General features: G+C 54.7%; 1 protein-coding gene across 2 annotated transcripts in view; it reads left to right on the forward strand.

Moving 5' to 3' along the window:
• Positions 1 to 22,837, forward strand: part of BMP7 (bone morphogenetic protein 7) — a 93,188-nt gene that overhangs the window by 32,660 nt on the left and 37,691 nt on the right. The gene's annotated exons all lie outside the window — the stretch shown is intronic.

A 22,837-nucleotide genomic window follows, 5' to 3' on the forward strand; every position in this document is an offset into this window, starting at 1 on the left:
GCTGTACTGGTGCCTGGGAGAGGTCCTGAGCTTCTTCAGCTACAGAGGAGCTGGTGGCTAGAGGATGCGACCGGACTGGTCATGACTGCTCCCCCCGTGGAGCACCGGCCACGTGCCAGGCCCTGTACAGAGCATCTTTTTTTAGAGATGGTGTATGGTGTATGTCTCCACCTCTTCAAACTATCACCGTCAGCAGATCGAGTTAGGAATAGGGGACAGCCAGGTGAGCCTGGGATAGGGTGGCCCCCGTGGGTAATGATGGGTAGCCTGGGTCAGCCTGTGTTTAGGGGGACGAGGAAGAGGAAGAAGTGTTTTTGACGGTCTGCCTCTCTCCCATTCATCACTGAAACCCAGCATGTGATGTCAGGCCACCAATGAAAGTGGCCATTTGTAATAAAATGCTAGGGGATAAAAATCCCCAAATCAAAAATAAACGGGCAGAGAACTCTCAGCCTTCCAGGAATCTTGAGGTCAGGAACCAAAAGCTTGTGTTGAAGGACTTTAATTTCTTGAGACCCTTCCGTTCCGTTTCAAAGTCCTCTGAGAGGTGAGAAGGCTAAGAGAATGGGCTGGAACTTCTAACAGGGACATCCTGCAGTCCCGAGGTGGTGCCGCCTGGTGGCTGGGTTTTTGGACATCGCGGGCTGTTGGACTTTTACTCCCACCCGCACCACCTGCCACTCCTCATAACGGAAGAAAGGTGGTGTGGACGCCCCCTTCTGCTGGGCTGTCCTAGCGTCTTCAGCGGCAAAGGGGACCTCGTAGCACATTTGGGGACATAGCGACTCTCAGCACCTGGGTTGGCCAGCACTGTCATTTGGAAGGTCATCTTAAATACTAAGAAAACCAAGCTTTTCTTGAGCGTTTCCAGTGTTTTGCCTTCGTCAACTGCCTCTGCCCCCAGTTTCTTGCGTTGTCTCAAATCAGCAAATATATGTGTGCATTTAAATCTTTTCACAAATGGTATCTCGTCATAGGGTCTCTCCTGCACCTACTTCTATCACTAAACCTTGACAATCTTGACAGTAAACCTTGACCATCTTTCCATGTCCCTTCCCAGGGGGCATCCTTGTTCCTTTCATCACCACACGTTTCCAATCGTGTGGGTTGTGCTCTAAGGTATTTAGCCAGTCTCCTGCGTGCACAATGTGGATTCTCAATTTTTCCGAATTATAGACGGTGTGGGTGGGGCGGATAACACATGTGCTTGTCTATCAGTCGGATATAGTTCTAGAAATAGAATTGTGGGGTCCGGGGGCACATACATTGGTGACTCTGATAGATTTTGCTGAACTGCTCCCTTTGGAGCTTATGTCAATTTATACTTCTGCCAGCCACACAGAGGCGGCCTGTGGCCCCATGTGTTCCCCAGCATGGGCTCTTATCGAACTGTTTTGATCTTAGTCTGTCTGATGGGTGACACATGGCATCTCAGTGTGGATTCAATTTGCATTTTAGAGCCCCCGCTTGAAGGCACTGCCCTGTACTGCTCCCCTGCTAGAGACGATGGCAGACCCTCCCTGAGGGGATGGTACCTTTCTGGAATGTGGGTGTGGCTCCGGGGGGGGGCGGGCAGCAGACAGCCTTGGCAATCACCTCCGAATCTTACTAAAGGAACTCAGGTGCCCCACTTCACCCTGGTGGGCTGGACCCTGGCCCCCACACCCAATTTCAATAAGAAGCATTGAGTTCAGTCCCCCAGGGTAACATATGTTTGCTCTGTACTCTGACAGATCCCCCGGGACTCTTGAACAAGAGCACATGTTTGTTTGACTTTTTTCTCGTGAAGGCTGACTAACTGGGGGCGAGGCAGGTACCCAGAGGCTATTTGTCAGTAGCACTCCATCGGTCCACTTGTGCGAAAGCCAAGCCCTGCTCACACCCCAGGGCCTCCTGGCAGGCTCCCCAAACCTGCCTCAGAAACCTCCATCCAGAGGTTTAACCTCAGGAATGTAGCTGCCCCGATGGGCTTTGGCTGAGCAGGACAGGGAGGGTTGCCTGGTGTCACCTGTGCAGCTCTTCCCCCAAGCTCTCCACGCAGGAAGGCATTCGCCCTGCCTGGCTGGTGGTCTCTGGGGTCAGCTGGGATGCGGCTGATGTGGGCCCCGCCCTCACGTGCGTGGGCGCTTGCTTCGTGACTGGAGCATCCTCAGGCCCCGCCCTTGACGCGAGGGGCACCCCACCCCTCGGCCCCACGCCTGCCGTGCGCGCCCGCTCCACTCCGCGCGCTGGGAAGAGCAGCGGAGACCCGGCAACGGGCGAGAGGGGCCTGGCGTGCACGTGCCTCCCTCGCGGTGCGGGTGGGCTGCGCAGAGGCCACTGCATTTGGAGAGACCCGTGGGAGCCCAGCCATCTGCTTATTCAACCACTGCAGCTAAACCGCTGGGATAAACCAGCCCGGGTCGCGGGGGCAGGGACCTCGTCTCAACTCTGTGTGAGGGGTGTACTGGTTTCCTGCCCTCACGAAGCACCACACACTGGGTGGCTTGAAACAACAGAAATGTGCTCTCTCACAGTGCTGGGGGCCGGAAGTCTGAAATCAGGGTGTCAGCAGGGCTGTGTCCCTTCTGAAATTTGCAGGGGAGGATCCTTCCTGCCTCTTCCAGCTTCTGGCGCTGGCCGTCGATTGCGTTCCTGGCGCTCAGCTGCGCCGCTCCGATCTCCACCTCCGTTGTCACACGGCTCTGGCATCCTCTCTGTCTGCCTCTCTCCTCTTCTGATAAGGAGACCAGTCATCTTGGCTTAGGGGCCGCCCTGCTCCAGCATGACTTTTCATTACTTAACTAACTGTATTCATAAAGACCCTAATTCCAAATAAGGTCACATTCAGAGACACCAGTGGTAGGACTTGAGCGCATCTTTGTAGGAGATACAATTCCACCCATAACAGGGGGCGAAGACGGGCAGTCAACAAATAAGCAAATAAATAGGCCCACTGGCCAGATAAGGTGACTGGTGGTCCTTGACGGCCTGTTGAGCTGGGGGTATTTGAAGGACTAGAAAGATCTGAAATGGGGCGCGGGGAGAGTATCTCAGGGGAACCGCAAGGGCCACCGTCCTAAGGTGGAGACAGGCATGTTTGTTAGAAGGACAGAAGGGAGGTGAGGATGTTGGGGTGGGTGTGAGCCACTGGGTCCTCACTTAGAAGAAACACAAGCCTTCGCTTCCCTGGCGCCTGCCGGCAGCTCCTCATCCTCCTGCCTATGTCAACCTGCTGACTTCGTGGGCACTGCTCCCGTAGCGGTTTGAAGTGGCTGCCTCCTCGGCCCTGCCTTAGCTCCATGGGGTGGATCCAGAGGCCCTGGGAGGGGAGAAGGCCTGAGTCACTGTGGTTGGAAGAGGGACAGGACAGCTGTCAGTGGCTCTGTGGCTGGCGTGGCAGGGTGCCCCGAAGAGCAGCTTGGCCGCAGGCCATCTCTGGGGACGCTCAGGCCAGCGTTGGGAATTCCTGCCTCAGGGGGCTTTGGGCTTTGCTGGGAGACCGAGTCCCCCCTCAGCAGATGTTTGAGTACCTGCCGTGCTGGGTGATGGTGGACGTGACCAGACCCCAGTCCGAGCCCTCGAGGAGGTCACATTCAAACAGAGGAGGAGACGCAGGAGGACATGGCAGGTGCAAAGCATACGGCAGAGCAGAGAGTGGACCGAGAGGCAGCAGGCGGGCAGGAAGGGGCTGTTTGCTTTAGATTTCTAAACTTCCTATCTATACTTTTTTTTTGAATTTATTTATTTTTTTATTTATTTATTTTTGGCTGCGCTGGGTCTTCGTTGCTGCGCGTGGGCTTTCTCTAGTTGCGGCGAGCGGGGGCTACTCTTTGTTGCGGTGCGCGGGCTTCTCATTGCGGCGGCTTCTCTTGCGGAGCACAGGCTCTAGGCGCACGGGCTTCAGTAGTTGTATCTCGTGGGTTCTAGAGTACAGGCTCAGTAGTTGTGGTGCATGGGCTTCGTTGCTACCACAGCATGTGGGATCTTCCCGGACCAGGGCCCGAACCCGTGTCCCCTGCCTTGGCAGGCGGATTCTTAACCACTGCGCCACCAGGGAAGTCCCCTATCTATACTTGAAAGAAGGAAGCAAGGCCCTCATTCTCCAAGAGTTAAAAGGTTAACATTTTTTACAAAAAATTACTGATTTTTTTTCTGGGTAGGTTCTGTTTTTGAATCCAGAAGCAAAATGATCCTATTATGTTATTCCCCAGGTGGGATAACCCAGCTTTTAAGAGTGTAGATTCGCATCCCGACACTATGTACCAGTGTGACCTTGGGAAGTAGTAACCCCTCAGAGCCTCAGTTTCCTCCTCTAAGCAATGGGGATAATAACTGAATCTACCTCCCAGGGCTGTGGTGAGGATAAAGGGAATTAACATACTTACTTAGAACATAGTAAGTGCTCAGTAAAGGTTTACCAGATATTAGAATCATCACCATCACTGCCACCCTCACCACCACCACCCTCACCATCACCACCGTCCTCACCATCACCACCACCATCCTCACCATCACCACCACCACCCTCACCATCACCACCGTCCTCACCATCACCACCGTCCTCACCATCACCACCACCATCACTGGGAATGCAGAGACCTGCTTAGGAAAAGGAAGGGCTCCAGGTCTGGGTGGTGGTACTGCCTTTGCCCTCTATGCTAAATCCCTTAATCTCGCAGTTTCTGATGGGGATGGAGGCCTAAGCTGGCTTGGAGGTGGAGTGCTTGTTTGCATTTCCACAGCCTGGGCCACGCATCCTCTTCAAGCAGAAGGCCTTTGGCTCGTCTGACCCCGAGACGAGTCCTGATCCCGCGCCCGCCGCCCTGCTGTGTGGCCCCCTGCTCCCTCTGCTAAGGGAGCCGCGGCCTCCCCGACACCGACCGCCCAGCTGCGCAGAGCTCGGAGCTGGGACATCTGGCGAGCCTCTGCCTGAGCCCCAGGAAAGCCCTGGGCGTGCCGGGGCTTAGCTGGCTTCGGGTCGGCCTCAGCATCACTCCCCCTGTGGCAGCCACTTTCCACAGATTCCTCTTGATCTCTTGGAATCCAGATTAAATTCCGATAATGAGCCGAGCTGGAGGCCTTCCACAGCCTTTGGGCTCCACTTGCAGCTGGAGAGGCCGCCCTTGGCCGGCTGTGGGGTGAGCGGGGGCCGAGAGGCAGGTCTGGGATGGTGGCCTTGGCTCCAGTGGCCTTGCTGGGGAGGGTGGGGGGCGGCGAAGGGATTGGAGTCTTGCCCTCCTTTTCGGAACCTTGGGTCAGGGGCTGGCCAGTCGAGGCTCGGCTTCCAGGAGCTGCTCCCACTTCTGTCCCCCTTGGCTCTAACTCTGGTTCCAGCTCCAGATGAGGCAGTTTGAGGTGGGCGTCCTGCAAGCTAACGGGCTTCATTCGTGGAGCTCAGGCTGGGCATTTTCCAGCCTCACCCCGCCCCGGCCCTCTCCTCGCAGGTCCACGCTTTCTCCCCGCAGCGCTGCCCCACCGGTAGGGGGTCCAGCTGGTCAGTGAGACACCCTGGGGCCCACGGGCCAGCAGAACCCGCTTGCAGGGAGTCAGTCACTGCCAAGGTCGAGATGAAGTTGACAGCTGGATAAAAACTGTCCCTCGGTCTGTCTCAGGGACCTTGGCTGCCAGGAGGGTGACCTCACAGTGGTCTCTGGGGCCAAGATTGGCTCAGCCGTAGCCTGAGTCACTCTGAGGAAGAGGGAACTGTCCCCGTGACGGGCTGGAGGGGGTGGGGGGCCGAGGGGCTGCTCGCCAGTTCCCTTCACCCCAAGGCAGCCGCGGGCATTGAGGAGGGTGGAGGCCAGCGCTGTGCCTGTGCTGCCCACGTGGGGACCTTGTAACCTGCAGCCCCGCCAGCAGCCCCGCCTCAGGGCTCCCAGCTCCCCGCACAGAGGAGATGCCACGGCTCTCCTCAGCCGGTGTCCCCACCCTCCAGGAACTCGCACGCCTGCTGCAGCTCCTGCCTTCCCTCGAGAAGCAAGCTTCATCCAGAGCTTCCCTGACCCAAGCCCAGGGCCATCCTCGCCCTTTAAAAGCTCAGCTCAGTGACATGGCTCCTCCGGCATCAGGTGAAAACGCAGGTTCCAAGTCAGGTGGCCGGGGTGCAGCCTGAGCTTCTGTGAGTCTGACAAGCTCCCAGGGGACGCGATGCACAGAAGCGAGTGGGAAGGCGCCGGGTGGACAGGGCCTCCCACTGTGGGGACATTGTGGTCCCCACGCCCCAGGGCGGCCCCAGGGCGGCGGGTCATCGGACCCTTCCCAGGTCTTTGTCGCATCAGATAAAGGTGAAGGACTTGGTAACAAGGCTGCTTTTTTTTTTTTTTTTTAATTTATTTATTTTTGGCTGCGTTGGGTCTTCGTTGCTGCGCACGGGCTTTCTCTAGCTGCGGCGAGCGGGGGCCACTCCTTGTTGCGGTGCGCGGGCTTCTCATTGCGGTGGCTTCTCTTGTTGCGGAGCACAGGCTCTAGGCGCGCGGGCTTCCATAGTTGCGGCACGCGGACTCAGTAGTTGTGGCTCGTGGGCTCCAGAGCACAGGCTCAGTAGTTGTGGCTCACGGGCTTAGTTGCTCCACGGCATGTGGGATCTTCCCGGACCAGGGCTCGAACCCGTGTCCCCTGCATTGGCAGGCGGATTCCTAACCACCGCGCCGCCAGGGAAGCCCACGAGACTGCTTTTTATCTGACTTCAGTCACCGTGAGCATGTCTGGACAGAGGGACGTGGTCGCACCCCAGGGCACTTCACCTTCCTTGAGGACCTTGGAAATGATCCTGCGAAGGCTTGATATCCCCATTTTACAGGTGTAGAGACCGGCTCAGAGGGGAAGTAACTTACCTGAGATCCCACAGCTCAAATGGGGCAGAGGCGGGACTCAGCCGCAGGTCTCTTAGACTCCAGGGCTCGTGTTCCTGACCACGGCAGCACCCTGGTGCTTCTTGCTTGTACGGATTTCCTTCCCTGGAGAAAACAGGCTCAACAGGGCGACTGTGAGTCCCCAGCTGTGGTCCTCAGCCTTGGCTGTGCATTAGAGTCACCTGGGGGGCTTTTCCGACTCTGGATACATCAGGGTCTCGGGCGTGGCTGGTCCTCAGTATTTTCTGAACCCCCAGGTGGTTCTCTGTGTAGCCAGGGCTGAGAACAGGTGGCTGAGCCCTCTCTCCTCCCTCCTCTGCGGGCCGTCTTACGCGCCCAGGAGACAGAAGGGGAGAGACTTCTTCTAGCCCAGGCCCCCAGGTTCCTCTTGCCTGGGTCTCTCCAAGAACACCGTTTCTCTCCCATTGGACTGAGCCCCAAGTGTGGTCCAGGCCCTGATTAAGAGTCTCAGTGGCACAGGGAAGGGGCAGGCTGAGGGTGGAGGTCCTGCGGGCTCTGGTTCTGAAGGCTTCTGGAATCTCCTGGAGCCTTCCTGCTGCCACGGAAGGCCTACGTGCCCGGTTCCACGTCTCCTGGCTTTCACCTCGCATCACTACACCTCCGCCCCAGGGCGTGAGCTCTGGTTTTGAGCTGCTTTCTCGGGAGTTTCTGGTTCAGCTCTGCAGAGGGCAGGGAGGCAGCACTGGCTGCCCAGGCACGGCCGGAATGTCCTGGAAGGTCCAGGGAGAGCGGCTTGGTCCAGGGCACCCAGGCACTTCTGGCTGCCTTCCCCCAGGCCCCCTCCAAATCCCAGCACAGGGCGGCTTCAGCAGGACCCAGGGCCCCTTGGGATCCACTCAGGTGTCCGATGGGCTCACTCTGGAAAAAACCTGCATCCAGTGGCCCCCCGGCTGACCAGATGGCAAGCTGCTGTGTCCCGCCCGCATCGTGCCAGTCAAATCGCAGTTGGGCTGCCCTGCTCGGCAGCCCGGGACCAAATGTCCACATATCCGTTGGTTTCCTGTCCTGCAGGCTAAGGCCATCGTGGGCCTTGGTGCTTTTTAAAATCTTGGTGCCTTTTGTTTCCTTCCGTAATTCATCCCCAAACTGGCTTCACAGGGAAGATACGAGCGGTGGTCAGGGAGTCGGTGGTGACAAACTCTGTGCGTCAAGTGCTTGCAAGTTGCACGCACGCTAAGTCCTCACGACGACCTTGAGACGTCTATATTCTCCCGTTCCGTGGATGTGGTCGTTGGGGCACAGAGAGGTCAAATGACCCTCCCAAGGTCCCACCCTCCCTGCAGTTCAAAACCAGGCACTAAGTAAAATTTCGGGTGCTGGGGTCCCACCCCCAGAATTCTGATGTAACGGGTCCCTGTATCGCCTTGACACTGAGTTTTTTTAAAGTCCCCAGAGTGGACTTGATCCCTGTCCTTTCCTGCTCCTTTGAGGATCTGCGGGACCTTGCAGGAGTCACGTCATCCGTTGAGTGTGGGTGGAGACTCCTGCCCTGCGTCCCCTCCCGGGAGTGCGTGAGATGTGGATGATGCTGGTGAGTGCCAGTGTGGGATTCCCCGAGGTGAGCGGATGGCAGCCTAGGTGCCTCTTTGGGAGAGGAGATTACAGATGATGACCATGAGGAGCCTTTATGAGGAGCTTCTGTGTCTGCCCTGTTCCCATCATTCCATATGGATTTAATGCTTAATGACCGTGAAGGTCAAGGAGACCAAATGTCCCGTGAGTCAGTCCCCTTGCAGACCCGCCTTGTAGAAAGGGCCGCTCCTTTACATCTTGTCCATTCAGCAGATGCCTTCGAATTCAAGAGGTAATAGACACGCTCCCATTTGGATCACAGTTCTCTGAACTGAGAGGAGAGTTGGCTGCCTTTGCTGACGGTGACAATGACAAAGCTGACTGTTCAGAGCACTCGGTATGCAGCACTCTGTCCTTCCCATCACGACCCCCTGAGGGAGGTACCATCACCCACCCCATTTTACAGACAAGGAAACTGAGGCACAATAGCAGGTTAGGGTTAAGGAAAGGAAGTTTGCATCTGTCCCCAGTCACTTCTGGTTTTCCTCCTTGGCTGGTGGATACACATTTCCTTTTCCCTTCACGGCAATCCTAGGAATCGGGTAATTAGGAGGGAAACGTATTTTCTGCACAAGGAAACTGAGGCCGAGAAGATGGAAGACCTGCCCCGCTTGCCCCAGTGATGCTGTGTGGACAGCTGGTAAAGACCAGGGGCTTTGGAGGCAATTGGATTTGCCTCCCACTCCACCACTTGGAAGCTGCGTGAACTTGGGTGGGTCGTGGCCCCCCAGAAGCCTCATCGGGCTTCAGCAAAGATCTGAGCGGGAGCTGTGGTGACCGTGATGGTGGCCCAGCAGCAGGGCCAGAGACGAACTCTCCATGAGGGCAGACGTCTGGTGTGTTTTGCTCACTGTCGTATCCTTAGTACCTGGAACCTGGCGTATAGTAGGTGCTCAGCAAAACACGTGTACATGAAGGATCTGCCCTTCTAGCTGTGGGCTTCCTGACTTGACAGACTGTGGCTGCGTCTTGCACAGAGGAGTTTCACCACCAAGCACGGGGGCTGGTACGAGGCCGTGTGAAACAGGTCCCTGCTGGCCGGGGGAGTGCCGGCCCTCCTCTCACACTTCCCACACCTCCCACCTTGGGCCCGTCAGTCCCAGCAAGCCTTCCAATGCGTTCTCTCTTCCAGAGCTGAAACCCGAGAACGCCTCGTTCGCAACCTTTCCTCAGCATCTGAGCCCAATTTCCAAAAAGTGAAAATTGCCCATAATTATAATACTTTTCAATCCCAGGGAAGTTTCCCTGTGATGATTATAATTATATTATTTTGAGCTTGTGTGCCAGTGGGTACCCAAGGGTGGATTGGTTCTCGTCTGCAAGTAGGGGACATGTCAGCGTGTGTGCCATGGCCCCGGATTCCCTACACTGGAATGAATTTTGGAAGAATGAGCTTCAGTATTGGGGGCTGGCTGTATAACTTGATCCCGGAGCTTTAATTCCAAAAGCACTTCATACTTGGACCTCTGCTCGTCCATAGGAGTCTATTTTTCCAAATGTATTAACATCTGTGTTTCATATCAGGGCCTGTAATTGCTTTAGCTTTTTTGGCAGGAGACAGAGAGAATTAATATTTTTCAGTTTGGTCATGAGCAGTCGGTCATCTGTAGCTGGGAAGAAAAGTGCCTGCTCAGATGTGAACTCAGTAAGGATGGGAAATGCAGGCTCACCGGGAAAGGGACGTTTTAAAGGAGTCAACCATGGTTAAGGAAGCCCTTGGTTATTTCAAGTTCAGGCTGGAGGTCAGCATCTGGGTAAATGCTCAAGGCTCTTCCAGACACTGGCCCTTCCTTTGTCTTCCTGTTGCCAGCCCCCAGCAGCACCATTTTCTTCTTTTCTCCACAATGTCCAAGGCTTTGCCTTTTGTCACTCCGAAAAGGGAGGAAGGAAAGCTGACACCTGGCCTGCAGTCCAGCGAACATGCCACCACACCCCCTCAGGGACCCAGGGCAGGCATCGCTAATGGATCACAGAGCTCCTTCCTGCCTACCCGGGCCTTGGCCTGAATCCTCAGTACAGGTCCGCTAGCTGAGGCAGCTGCTGCTAGTTGAGTGAAGCTGCCATTGAGTGAAGCCTGCCGGCCGCCGGTCTCAGATCAGGCTTCCCTGAAGTCAGACCCTGAGAGGAAGACTGTGTGAAACTGCACGATTAGAAAATGTTTCCAGAAAAAGCAGGTGCATGGGGAAGTGGGCCTGGAAAGACAGGCAGCCAGGCAAGGGGGTGGTGCCGGGCAGAGTCCCACGGAAGGTGACTTTGGCTCCCTCGTCCTGTAGGGACTTCTGGAGGTGAGTCGTACCCCTCCCCCCACTCACGGGTCAAGGAGCTGAAGTGCTTCTACCTCCTCATCCGCCAGCGCTGTTTGAGGCAGGTTTCTCAACCTGGCATCACGGACATTTGGGGCTGCCCTGTGCGCTATAGGATGTTTAGCGTCCTCCCTGGCCTCCGCTCGTGAGATGGCACTGCCAGGGTGCGACAACCCAAAATGTCTCCAGACGTTGTCACATGTCCCCTGCGGGACCCCTGGGGAGGGGGAGGGGCACTTCCACCCTGGATGTTCACAGGTGAAGGGGTGCTGGCGCCTGGGAGGGAAAGCCCCCGGGAGCCGGGGAGCCCAGGCAGAAGCATCTGAGATGCTGCGCTTGTGGATGAGCCGGAGGGGGTGCTGCTGGCCCTGACCCAGGCTTGAGTGGGGAGCCCCTCCCCACCCTGTCTCCTTCCTGCCTCCCATTCATCTGACTCACTGCTATCCTCCCCCTAAAGCCCCACTGAGCTCCAGCCACGTACCTGCTCACACGCGTCCATCGGCCCCATGGTCTGGGATGGGAGGGCCCAAGCTGAGCTGTTGTCGGGACCCCCGGGACCACGTTTAAAGAGAAAAACTCAGATTCGTGTATTTAACCCCAGCCAGTCTGGTGTAAGGACCGGAAGTCTTTGTTAGTATTCTTCTTTTTTAAAAAGATTCTTTTTAGAGCAGTTTCAGGTTCACAGCAAAATTGAAGGGAAGGTACAGAGACTTCCCCTATAGCCCCCCTTCCCCACACGTGCACAGCCTCCCCATTATCCACATCCCACACAAGATGGTACATTTGTTACAACTGAGGAACCTCCATCGACACATCATTATCACCCAGGGTCCCTCGTTTACATCAGGATTGACTCCTGGTGTACAGTTTATGGCTTTGGACAGATGTGTATGACATGTATCCATCATCACAGTATCTTTATGTGGAGTATTTTCACTGCCCTAAAAATCCTCTGTGCTCTGCCTGTTCATCCTTCCCCTCCCCTCAACTCCTGGCAACCGCTGATCTTCTTACCGTCTCCATAAATTTGCTTTTTGCAGAATGTCATACAGTTAGAATCATACAGTATGTAATTATTATTATTAATTGTTAAAAAGAAGCTCCCAGGACTGGTCACATACTTTGTGAGACCCAGTGCAAAACGGAAATGTGGGACTACTTGTTAAAAATGCATTAAGGGGGACTTCCCTGGTGGTCCAGTGGTTAAGACTCTGCGCTCCCACTGCAGGGGGCCCCGGGTTCGATCCCTGGTCAGGGTAAGATCCCACATGCCGTGCAGCGTGGCCAAAAAAAAAAATGCATTAAGGATTTCAACACAGTGACTGCCGAGCATTAAACCAAGCACGGAGTCCTTGTATGTGTGGGACCCTGGGTGACTGCCCAGGTCACATGCCCATGAGGCTGGCCCTGCAAGCGACCTGGGTGTAGATATCTGTTGCTGTCTATACACATATGAATGCTTCTCATCTGTACCTTGAAAGTCCAGTGCTTTAGTCCAGGGGTGCACACCTTCCACAGTCCAGCTCCAGCCTCACCTCCAGCTGCCGCCTGTACACACACACAGAGACACACAGATACACTTACAGACGTATGCACATGCAGAGACACACAGGCACACAGCACACACAGAGGCACACAGGCACACAACACACACAGATACACATACAGACGTATACACACACAGAGACACACAGGCACACAACACACACAGACACACAGGCACACAACACACACAGATACACATACAGACTATACACACACAGAAACACAGGCACACAACACACACAGAGACACACAGGCACACAACACACACAGATACACATACAGACTATACACACACAGAAACACAGGCACACAACACACACAGATACACATACAGACGTATACACACACAGAGACACACAGGCACACAACACACACAAATACACATACAGACGTATATACACACAGAGACACACAGGCACACAACACACACAAATACACATACAGACGTATACACACACAGAGGCACACAGGCACACAACACACACAGATACACATACAGACGTATACACACACAGAGACACACAGGCACACAACACACACAGAGACACACAGGCACACAACACACACAGATACACATACAGACTATACACACACAGAAACACAGGCACACAACACACACAGAGACACACAGGCACACAACACACACAGATACACATACAGACGTATACACACACAGAGACACACAGGCACACAACATACACAGATACACATACAGACGTATACACACACAGAGACACACAGGCACACGACACACACAGATACACATACAGACGTATACACACACAGAGACACACAGGCACACAACACACACAGAGACACACAGGCACACAACACACACAGATACACATACAGACGTATACACACACAGAGACACACAGGCACACAACACACACAGATACACATACAGACGTATACACACACAGAGACACACAGGCACACAACATACACAAATACACATACAGACGTATACACACACAGAGACACACAGGCACACAACATACACAGATACACATACAGACGTATACACACACAGAGACACACAGGCACACGACACACACAGATACACATACAGACGTATACACACACAGAGACACACAGGCACACAACACACACAGAGACACACAGGCACACAACACACACAGATACACATACAGACGTATACACACACAGAGACACACAGGCACACAACACACACAGAGACACACAGGCACACAACACACACAGATACACATACAGATGTATACACACACAGAGACACACAGGCACACAACATACACAAATACACATACAGACGTATACACACACAGAGACACACAGGCACACAACATACACAGATACACATACAGACGTATGCACACGCAGAGACACACAGGCACGCGACACACACAGATGGGGACGCACACACCCGACCTATGGCCCAGCCAGCTTGGCGCCCCCTTTTCTCCAGAGATACCTTGTTTTCTCGCCTCTGCTTTCCCCCAGCTGGTCTCCCCTCCCTGTCTCTTCAGTCCTGTCACTCTAGTTTAATCCCTCCGCCCCCCTGGAAACCAGATTTTAGAAAAATATAGTTTACTTTTTATTACTAGATCTTACTTTTTAGAATGGGTTTAGATTCACAGAAACATTGACTAGATGGCACACAGAGCTCCCGTACACGCTGTACCCGGGCTCCCCTGTTAACCTCTTACATTAGTTTAGTGCATTTGCTATAGTTAAGGAGCCCATGTTGATGCATTATTATTATGAACTGAAGTCAATAATTGACCCAGATTTTCTTGGTTTGTACCCAGTGTCTTTCTTCTGCTCCAGGACCCCATCCAGGACATCACATGACATTTAGTCATCACGTCTCCTTGGGCACATTTGCCTGCGGGTTTCTTAGGCTCTGCTTGTTTCTGATGACCTTGACAGTCAACCAGCTTTTTTTTTTTTTTAATAAATTTATTTATTTATTTTCGGCTGCGTTGGGTCTTCGTTGCTGCGTGCAGGTTTTCTCTAGTTGTGGCGAGCGGGGGCTACTCTTTGTTGCGGTGCACGGGCTTCTCATTGCGGTGGCTTCTCTTGTTGCAGAGCACGGGCTCTAGGCGCGTGGGCTTCAGTAGTTGTGGCTCTCAGGCTTCAGTAGCTGTGGTGTGAGGGCTTCAGTAGTTGTGGCTCTCGGGCTTCAGTAGTTGTGGCGCACGGACTTAGTTGCTCCGCAGCATGTGGGATCTTCCTCGACCAGGGCTCGAACCTGGGTCCCCTGCATTGGCAGGCGGATTCTTAACCACTGCGCCACCAGGGAAGCCCCTCAACCAGCTTTTGACAGAGTGTTTATACATAATCCTCTCCCACTGTTGCTTCGTCTGTCTCAACCTTACCTCTTTCAAACTCCAACTCGAATCCCGCATCCTCTGAACCTGGACGCAGGTGATCAGGATCGCTAGGTCCTCAGCTTGGAGCACCCTGTGGCCTCTGGGGTTTTCGACCATTGCACACCACCCCCTTCCAGTGCCTGGCACAAAGCCTGTGGTTTCACTTCTTGAACGGAAACTAGATTATCAGGGCCTTTTAGCGGGGAGGATTTTAAATTTTTTTGGCTCTTCCTCAGAACCTAGCTAGGGACTCTTTAAAGATGACACTTGGGTCCAAAAGCAGACTTCTTATTTCCCCTTGATGTCGTGAGGTTAGGGATTCGGGCTCAACCTTTGGCTCCAGGGTTGGGCCTGTAGGCTGGGGAAGTGGAGGAGTGGGGTGGTTTGTGAGCCAGGTTTTCGAGTGGGACTAAGAGTTAGAACGAGCAGCCTCCAAAGGAATCGGTCATTGTCCAAGGAAAGGAAATGGGAATTCTCCTTGGACAGCGCTTTCCATTAGAGCCCTGCTTTGTCAGGCATTACACGTGCAGCGGATTGGGGTGCCTCCCCGTGACCCTGAATTCCTAGGAGAAGAATTTGTGAGGCCCATAGTCTTGATTCCTGGGCTGGAATAGGGACCGCCCACCGGCTTCCCCTTCAGCGCTGGGTCTTCTCTCCCAGGTCCCACCCCTACCGGCCATCGTGGGGGGGGGGGTCCCTGCAATTTCTCCTGCAGCCCATGTCTGGCCTCCGAGGGTGGGCAACTCCTGCCGTGTTGGGCTCGCCAGCTGTGACCTGGGACAGGGCCTCCGTCCTTCCTCACTGCAATGGCTGACTGGCGCTGCACGCCAGATGCTTCCGCTCAGCACCGGCCTCTCCTGCCCAGGGCTTTCTCTGCCCCAGGAGTGTGTGCAGCTCACTGCAGAGTCAAAGCCCCTCACCTTCCATCGCAGGTGGGTATATACCCCAGCCTCCTTGCACCCAGGAAGCACCACGCTGACCTGTGTTCACGCAGCGCCCCAGGGGCCCAGCGGGTGTGAGCCTCAGATGCCCACAGCTCCGTGTTTTGGCCTCTTTCCATCCCTGCCTCACTTCCCGCCCTGCTCCAGGTGGTTCCTGGGGTCACTTCTCAGACGAACCACTTGCATTCAAGTCCTTGACTCAGGATCTGCTCCTGGGGGGCCTCAGAATATGACAGAGGACGAGAGACTGTGCACCTGGTAGGCTGTCAGGGGTTCAGCAGCGTAAGGCACCTGTGGCACCTGGCACAGCAGGTGTGTCCTCAGCCTCGTCTCTTCCTGCCGCCACTCTTCGGTTTAAGGAGCCACAGTCTCAGACACCCCCTCCCTCCTCTGCATCGAGTTGGATCTGGCCTTTGTTTTCGAAAACCTTGACTATGGTGCTCACGACACTTGCTTCTGTCTGCAGACGGCACTGCTGAGTTCATTTCCTTTCTCCCTTGTCTGCCTGGTTCACTTAACTTTTCTTCGTCTGGGTTTGGAATCTTAAAACAGCCTGTGGTTGTTTAAAAAAAAAAGTAGGAAAGATGACACAGCACAAAAACTGGGTTTGTGTTGGTGTGTTTATTCCTTGAGTGTGCGTGAAAGAGGCTGCATTTACCTTGTGCTATTTTGGTCTGGAGCTGGAGGCTGGAGGAAATGGGGCAACCGGGGAAAGTCTCGGAAGATGAGTCTCCCATCCTCGGCGTCTCGCCCGCCCACCTCCACGATGCCAGATGCAGACAGCTGCCCAGCCACGTGGGATTTCCCATCTCAGAGTTCCGTGGCGCTCCCCACAAGGCCTGGTTGTTCTGGGGCGACCCCGGGGGCCTTTATGTTTCACCTCCGAGCACTGAAATCCCCAGCGTGGCTCACTTCTCATCGTTTGGTTTCTGTATGGATCCCACCCAGGGTGAACAGAATGCCAGGTCTCCAGGGTTCTGGAAATTCTGGGGCCCAAACCTTGGGATCTTAAGTAAGGAGGAACAACAGTCGGGTCCCAAAGTAAATTTGAGATTGACTTTCTTCCCAGCCGCAGCCCCGTGCCTGTCTGCGTCCTCTTGGTTTCTCCTGACAGGTGCAGACCAAGGAGCTGACCTTGACAGAGTGCTGAGGGCACAGAAATGGAGGAGGTGAAGCCCAGGCAGCAGGGCAGCCTCCGGCTGGGGGTTGGCTGGGGGAGGTTTGGCTACCCTGTGATTACCTAGCCAGGACCTGTGGAAGGTGGGGAGCGTGGAGGTGCCTGGGGACGGACCAGTGTGTGTGACCAGGCAGCCTAGTGCCCATGACCTGGGAGGGGGCTCCCGGTGGGTACAGGGTGGATGGTGGGCTGAGGCCCAGGGCACTGGAGGCAAATCCATCTCTGGAAGCACCTGAGTCCTTAGAAAAAACATTCACTCTTCCTTTTTAATAACACAAACTACAGAGAGTGACATCAGAAAACCTCCTTGGCTGATAGAAACTCCAAAGATACCAGCACATTCATTCAGCGGTGTTCTATTTGAGACCTACTATGTGCTATGTTGTTTGCTAGGTGCTGGGGCTCCGACAGAGGTGAGCAAAGTAGGACTGGTTCTGGCCGATAAGGAGCTTAAAATGTGTTGGGGAAAGAGGAAAACCCAAAGAACCATATGAACACATTTAAATTCTAGCCTGAGTGCTGGAAAGGAGAGGCTGCGAGGATGTATAATGAGGATGTCCCCATCAGGGTGTCAGTGGAAGCTTCCCTGAGGAGCTGCAGGATGCCCAGGTACGACAGAGGTGAAAGGATAGGGAACAGTCTTCCAGGCAGTGGGAACAGCATGTACCAAGGCCTGGAGTGGGCCAGAGTCTGGTATAGATGGCAGCCTAAAAGGAGGCTGGAGTGGCTGGCCCTGGGGGGCAGGTGGAAGGACAGTGGAGTGAGAGGAGGTGTCGGGAAGGGAGGGGGGCCAGACCACCCAGAGCCTATAGGGAGGGTGAGTAAATGCCCCCATGTGCCCACCTGGAATTAATAGTGCCTCCTTCCTCTCCCCAGAGTTTCCCAGTTTGGACCGGCAGTTACATCATCTCCCTTATCATGGAACGCATTAGTGAATTTTGGCTTTCTTATCCTAAGACCTAATAAAGGGTTTAGGGCAGGGCAGTTAGCTGTTCAGAATCGGGGTTCCGACAGCCTAGCCGGCTGCTGGGGACAGAGGGAGTGGGGGAGGAGGAGGGTGGAAGGAAGGCTCTGAGGTTCCTCCAGGTGGCCGCTCTCCCTCCACCCCGGGAGCATTTGTAAGCTTCCCTGAGCCTCAGTCTCCCGCCTGTGCAAGGGGACAAGAGCACCTGCCTGCCTCTCAGGTATCGTAGGGCTCGGTGGGCCGTCTCCACGCCAGACCTGTTCTATGATCATTGCATCTCGAATGAGAGTCAGAACGATGTGGTTGTGGGGGAATCTGCTGCTCCCCGGAGCCTTCAGCCTTGAGTCTTCAGCTCTGTGCCGGCACCTCGACTGTACCATCCCAGCTGATGCATCCTTAGAACAATCCTCATTGTTATCCCCACATGACAAACAAGAGAACCTGAAGGACAGAGGTTGGCTTGCCCTGGGTCACTCCACAGGGATTTGATTTCAGCTTTCCTAGGACCCAAAGCCATGTGTCGTAATGCATACATCCCTGACCCCCCAAAGTGTGACCCAAGGACCACCCCGGCGACTTCATCACAAAGAGGATCCTGGGCTCCACTTAGACCTCCTGGTTGTTTCCTCCTGCTGGTAGCTGCATCCCATTTTTAGGTCCAGACTTCATCCCTCTCCCCTCCTGCCCCCGTGATCTGCTCTCACACACAAGTTTGAGAGCCTCTGCAAGCACACTCCATGGCTGGAGGAGACATTTCTTTGCAGCAGGATTTCTCAGAACCTTTAAAGAGCACATGTGCATTATGAAATCTCTTAAGAAGCAGTGATGACGTGGTGCTTCCTGATCTTACTTGAATACAGAGCCTTTGTGATTTTCAGCCCTGTCATTTTCCCCCCTTGGACGTCTTATTCATGGGAGGCAGTTTTTTTTTTTTTAATTAATTAATTAATTTATTTATTTATTTTTGCCTGTGTTGGGTCTTTGTTGCTGCACGCGGGCTTTCTCTAGTTGCGGAGAGCGGGGGCTACTCTTCATTGCGGTGCGCGGGCTTCTCATTGCGGTGGCCTCTCTTGTTGTGGAGCACGGGCTCTAGGCGCGCGGGCTTCTGTAGTTGTGCTGTGCGGGCTCAGTAGTTGTGGCATGCGGGCTCAGTAGTTGTGGCTCGCGGGTTCTAGACTGCAGGCTCAGTAGTTGTGACGCACGGGCTTTGTTGCTCCGCGGCATGTGGCATCTCCCTGGACCAGGGCTCGAACCCGTGTCCCCTGCATTGGCAGGCGGATTCTTAACCACTGCGCCACCAGGGAAGCCCGGGAAGCAGTTTTTGAGACCTTGATAAACTCCAAATCCTTCCTCTTGCAGACGGACAGATTGAGACCCAGGCCTTAACAGCTGCTGATTTGCTCCCTGACTCCAGTGACACAGGCCTCTTGGACCCTGGACAGGGGTGTTCTTGACCCTTCTGTGAATGCCCAGGTGGAGGATGGGGAAGGGAAGAGAGGAGGGAGAGATAGACAGACAGACAGACAGACAGGCAGATGGTCCTGGGGCAGGGAGGCTGTGGGCTGGTGACTCGTGCTCTGGCTGCGGGAGGAGAATATTGTGCTTCTTTGTGTATTTTTCCACCTTTCTCCCCAAATGACTTAATTTAGTCTTCCTGGATAGGTGCAGCCTTAAAAAAAAAAAAAAAAGTGTTTAAAAAAAGCCTTGGACCTCTCTGACTTCATCTTCCCGTCCCGGGGACACCAGCGACTGTCTGGGTGACTTGGAAGAAGGTGGGGCATTCCCTGAAGCCCCAGGTGGGGTGCCAGGACCTGGGCTGGGTCCTGCCTGACCCGGGAGGTGAATGACAGCCACGCCCCATTTCCTCTGCCGGCCCCTTTGATCTCCTTCCCGGCTTCCCTGCAGGGCTGGTGTTTGCAGGCTGGGCTGTCTCCAGGTGCACAGCGGGCTGCCGGCTTCCCAGCCTGACTCAGCCTCAGCAGCGCCATGACTGCCCCGCTCCGGGACATCATGTTAGCCTGGGAAAGCTCTGGCTTCTCCATCGCTCGCTGCCTTCTGAGGAACGTTCTCGAGACCCAGAAGCAGTTTACAACGTGCAGGGTTTTGAAATAAAATGTCCAGCCATGCAGTTTCCCAAAGAGCCACAGGGTGAGGGTCAGAGCAGGGGTGAGGGAGAGTTTGCCCAAAGCCAGTTATTTCCACTCCCTGGTTAAAACTCTTGCCAGCCTCCCAGTTCTCCCAGCATCTGAACCTTCCCGTGGCCAGGCCGCCCTGCAGCTCCGTGCCACCGCACGCCTCTGTGCTCACCAAGTACCTGCACCCCCTCCACGGTAGCCTCTCTCATGAGGCTTTGCGTATTCTGTTCCCTCTGCTGGAATGCCCTTCCTGCCCTCTTGGCTGCACCGGCCTTGCTCACCCCTCTGGCCTCCCTCAGGAGACACTTCCCAAGGAATGTCCTCCCTGGACAGCCTCACCCCCCCAAATCCAGTGCTTTCCTTTGTCTTGCTCACGCAGAGGGCACTTCCTCTCCTCCATTCCACTTAGTCAGGGTTGACTTGCCCTCACGATGGGATGCATCCACAGCCCATGGACCCAGAGCTCCGTCTGTGACTGCCTTTGTGCCTCTGGTTCCCAGCAGAACTCCTGAGACGCAGGAGGTGTTCAGAGTGTGTTTCAGGAGGGAAATTCTTAAGTTCTTCTGGCTGCTGTAACAAATTACCGCGAACTTAGTGGCGTAACACAAATTTGTTATCTTTTAGTTCTGGAGGTCAGAAGTCTGAAATGGGTCTCGCTAGGCTAAGAGGGAGATGTCTCCAGGGCTACCTTCCTTCTGCAGGCTCTAGGGAGAATCTGTTTCCTTGACTTTTCCAGCTTCTAGAGGCACCTGAACCCCTCGGCTGGTGGCCCCCGCCAGCAGTCACATCACTCGGTCCTCTGCTCTGTCCGACATCTCCTTCTCTGACCCTTCCGTCATCTTCTTTCACTCATAAGGGCCCACCTGGATAATCCAGGGTAATCTCCCATCTCAGAAATCCTTGATTTAATCCCTTTTGCCATGTAATCCACAGGTTCTGGGGGTTAGATGTGGATGTCTTTGAGGGGGTGTCATTCCGCACACCACGTAATGTCAAGTTCTTTTCCCTTTTTCTGCTGGCGTTGGGGGGAACCTTGGCACTGGGCCAGCCACATTCTCTCTTGGATCCTCTCCACCTCCTCTAACCTCAGGGAGGGATTCTTGGCTGGGGACACCGATGTGAAGAATGGGCCCATGTGCTTCATGTCACTTCCGGGCGGGGGCCGGCCGGTCACTAGCTGAGGATGCTGTCTTAACTCCCCTGCAGCTCAGTTGTCTCACCTATGAAGTAGGGGCTGTGATTATGTCTACCTGGTTGGAAGAGGAATGATTAGGTGAGAGAATGTCACTCAAGGGCTTGGCGCACAGTAGGTGCCCAGGATGCGGAGCTGGGGTGCTGATGCCCCCTGCCACCAGTGAGGCCTCCTGGAGAGACCTTGGGTGACTCCGAATGTGGCCCTTCCAAACCCCAGCCTGTGTCTGCTCCCTGTCGGTGATGGGCTGTGTCTGAGGGATCCCAGAGGGAGTCAAGCTGGGTCTCGGCCTCCATCACACTGGCCTAGACTGAGGCCCGGGGCTGGGTTCTGATTCCCATGCAGCCACCAGCGGTCTGTGCACCAGACTCTGGTCTTCCGGGCTGAAAATTAAAGCATCCGGAGTAGATTTCCAAGGTCCTTTTTGGCTGTGAAGACCCTGCACTGCTGGGCCCCACTGGCAAGTGGAAGGCGGTGTCCTTCCTACAGCGCTCTAGGGTCGGGGGGAAGGAGAGTGAAACTGGGTCCTGAGACTGTTCAGGGACGGTCCCAGGTGACCAGGCAATGGGCACTGGGTGGCCCCGTGGGAATCCGTTTCCCATGGGTCCTGTTCCTGCCTGGAAAACCCCGGGGGCCAGAGGAATCCCCAGGCTTCCATTCTCAGTCCCGGGGCTGTTTCCCTGGGAGCCGAGTGTATGCAAAGCATTAACAATGTCTCTGAGGCCCTGGTCGGAGCGGGTGGCATCTTGCATCCTGCGTGGGGCTCTTATTACTCCGGGAGAGGCTCGTGGGCGAAGGCCCTTGGGATCACAGTCTCTAAATAGTCTCTAAGGAGCCAGAGGGCAAAAAAAAAAAAAGGACTTTCCACCTTCCCACGTTGGAGATTTAAAAATACCCACTTTTCCGTTGTGGTCGGACTTTCCAGGGGAAGGTGGGCTGAGATGCTGGAAACTAGGTCAGGTGATGGTGTGGGCTTCCTCCTGCTTCCCCCATGGGTTAGATTTCGGCCACTCTCATGGTGTCCCTGGGAGGAGGAGCCCGCAAGCCCCAGCAGCACTGTGTCCCCAGGCCGGTGGTTAAATATTAACACCCCTTCTGCCACGGAGTTGGGGTCACTGGCGGTTCACGCCTCGCGGAGAGCAGGGCTTTGGGGGAGGCTGGGTTTCAGGAGGGGTGAAGTCTGCCTTCTGGGTCTCCTGCTGTTCCTTTCATCGGAAGCAGCATGAGCAGGAGGAAGACCGGCTTTGTTCCCCAGCCCGGCTGCCTCTGTGAGCCTGGAGGAACGGGCAGAACTGTCCCCACCCAGAAGAGGGGGTGAAGCCAGGCCAGCCACCTTGCCTGTGTTTGTTCCACAGACGCAGTAAAACATGGAAACAATGTGGACCTCGTACTATCTCACTTCTTTCAGAAATAGATTGTGCTTGCCGACTTGCGACAACATCGACGTGTGTGTGTGTAGAGGCGAGAAACAGCCCCAGGGGGATTGTTGCTGCAGCTCCCGAGTATGTGCATCTAGGCTTTCCACGCATAGGTGTGTTAACCTTAAAAAAATTCTTAGCATCATGCCACTGTGCTCTATATTTTGGGCTTATTCACTCTTTAAAATATAGCTTTATTGGGATGTATATTTCACATACCATCCATTTCAATCTTGTAAAGTATGTTATTCATTGGTTTTTAGTATACTCAGAGCTGTGCTATTTAAGGTTACCCTATTTAATCTTAGATGATATTCACCACCCCAAAGCAAACTCCACACACATTAGCAGCCGGCCTCCCCTCATTTTTCCCCATCCTCAG

Source organism: Balaenoptera musculus, chromosome 15, assembly GCF_009873245.2.
Source record: "Balaenoptera musculus isolate JJ_BM4_2016_0621 chromosome 15, mBalMus1.pri.v3, whole genome shotgun sequence".
Lineage (NCBI taxonomy): Eukaryota > Metazoa > Chordata > Mammalia > Artiodactyla > Balaenopteridae > Balaenoptera > Balaenoptera musculus.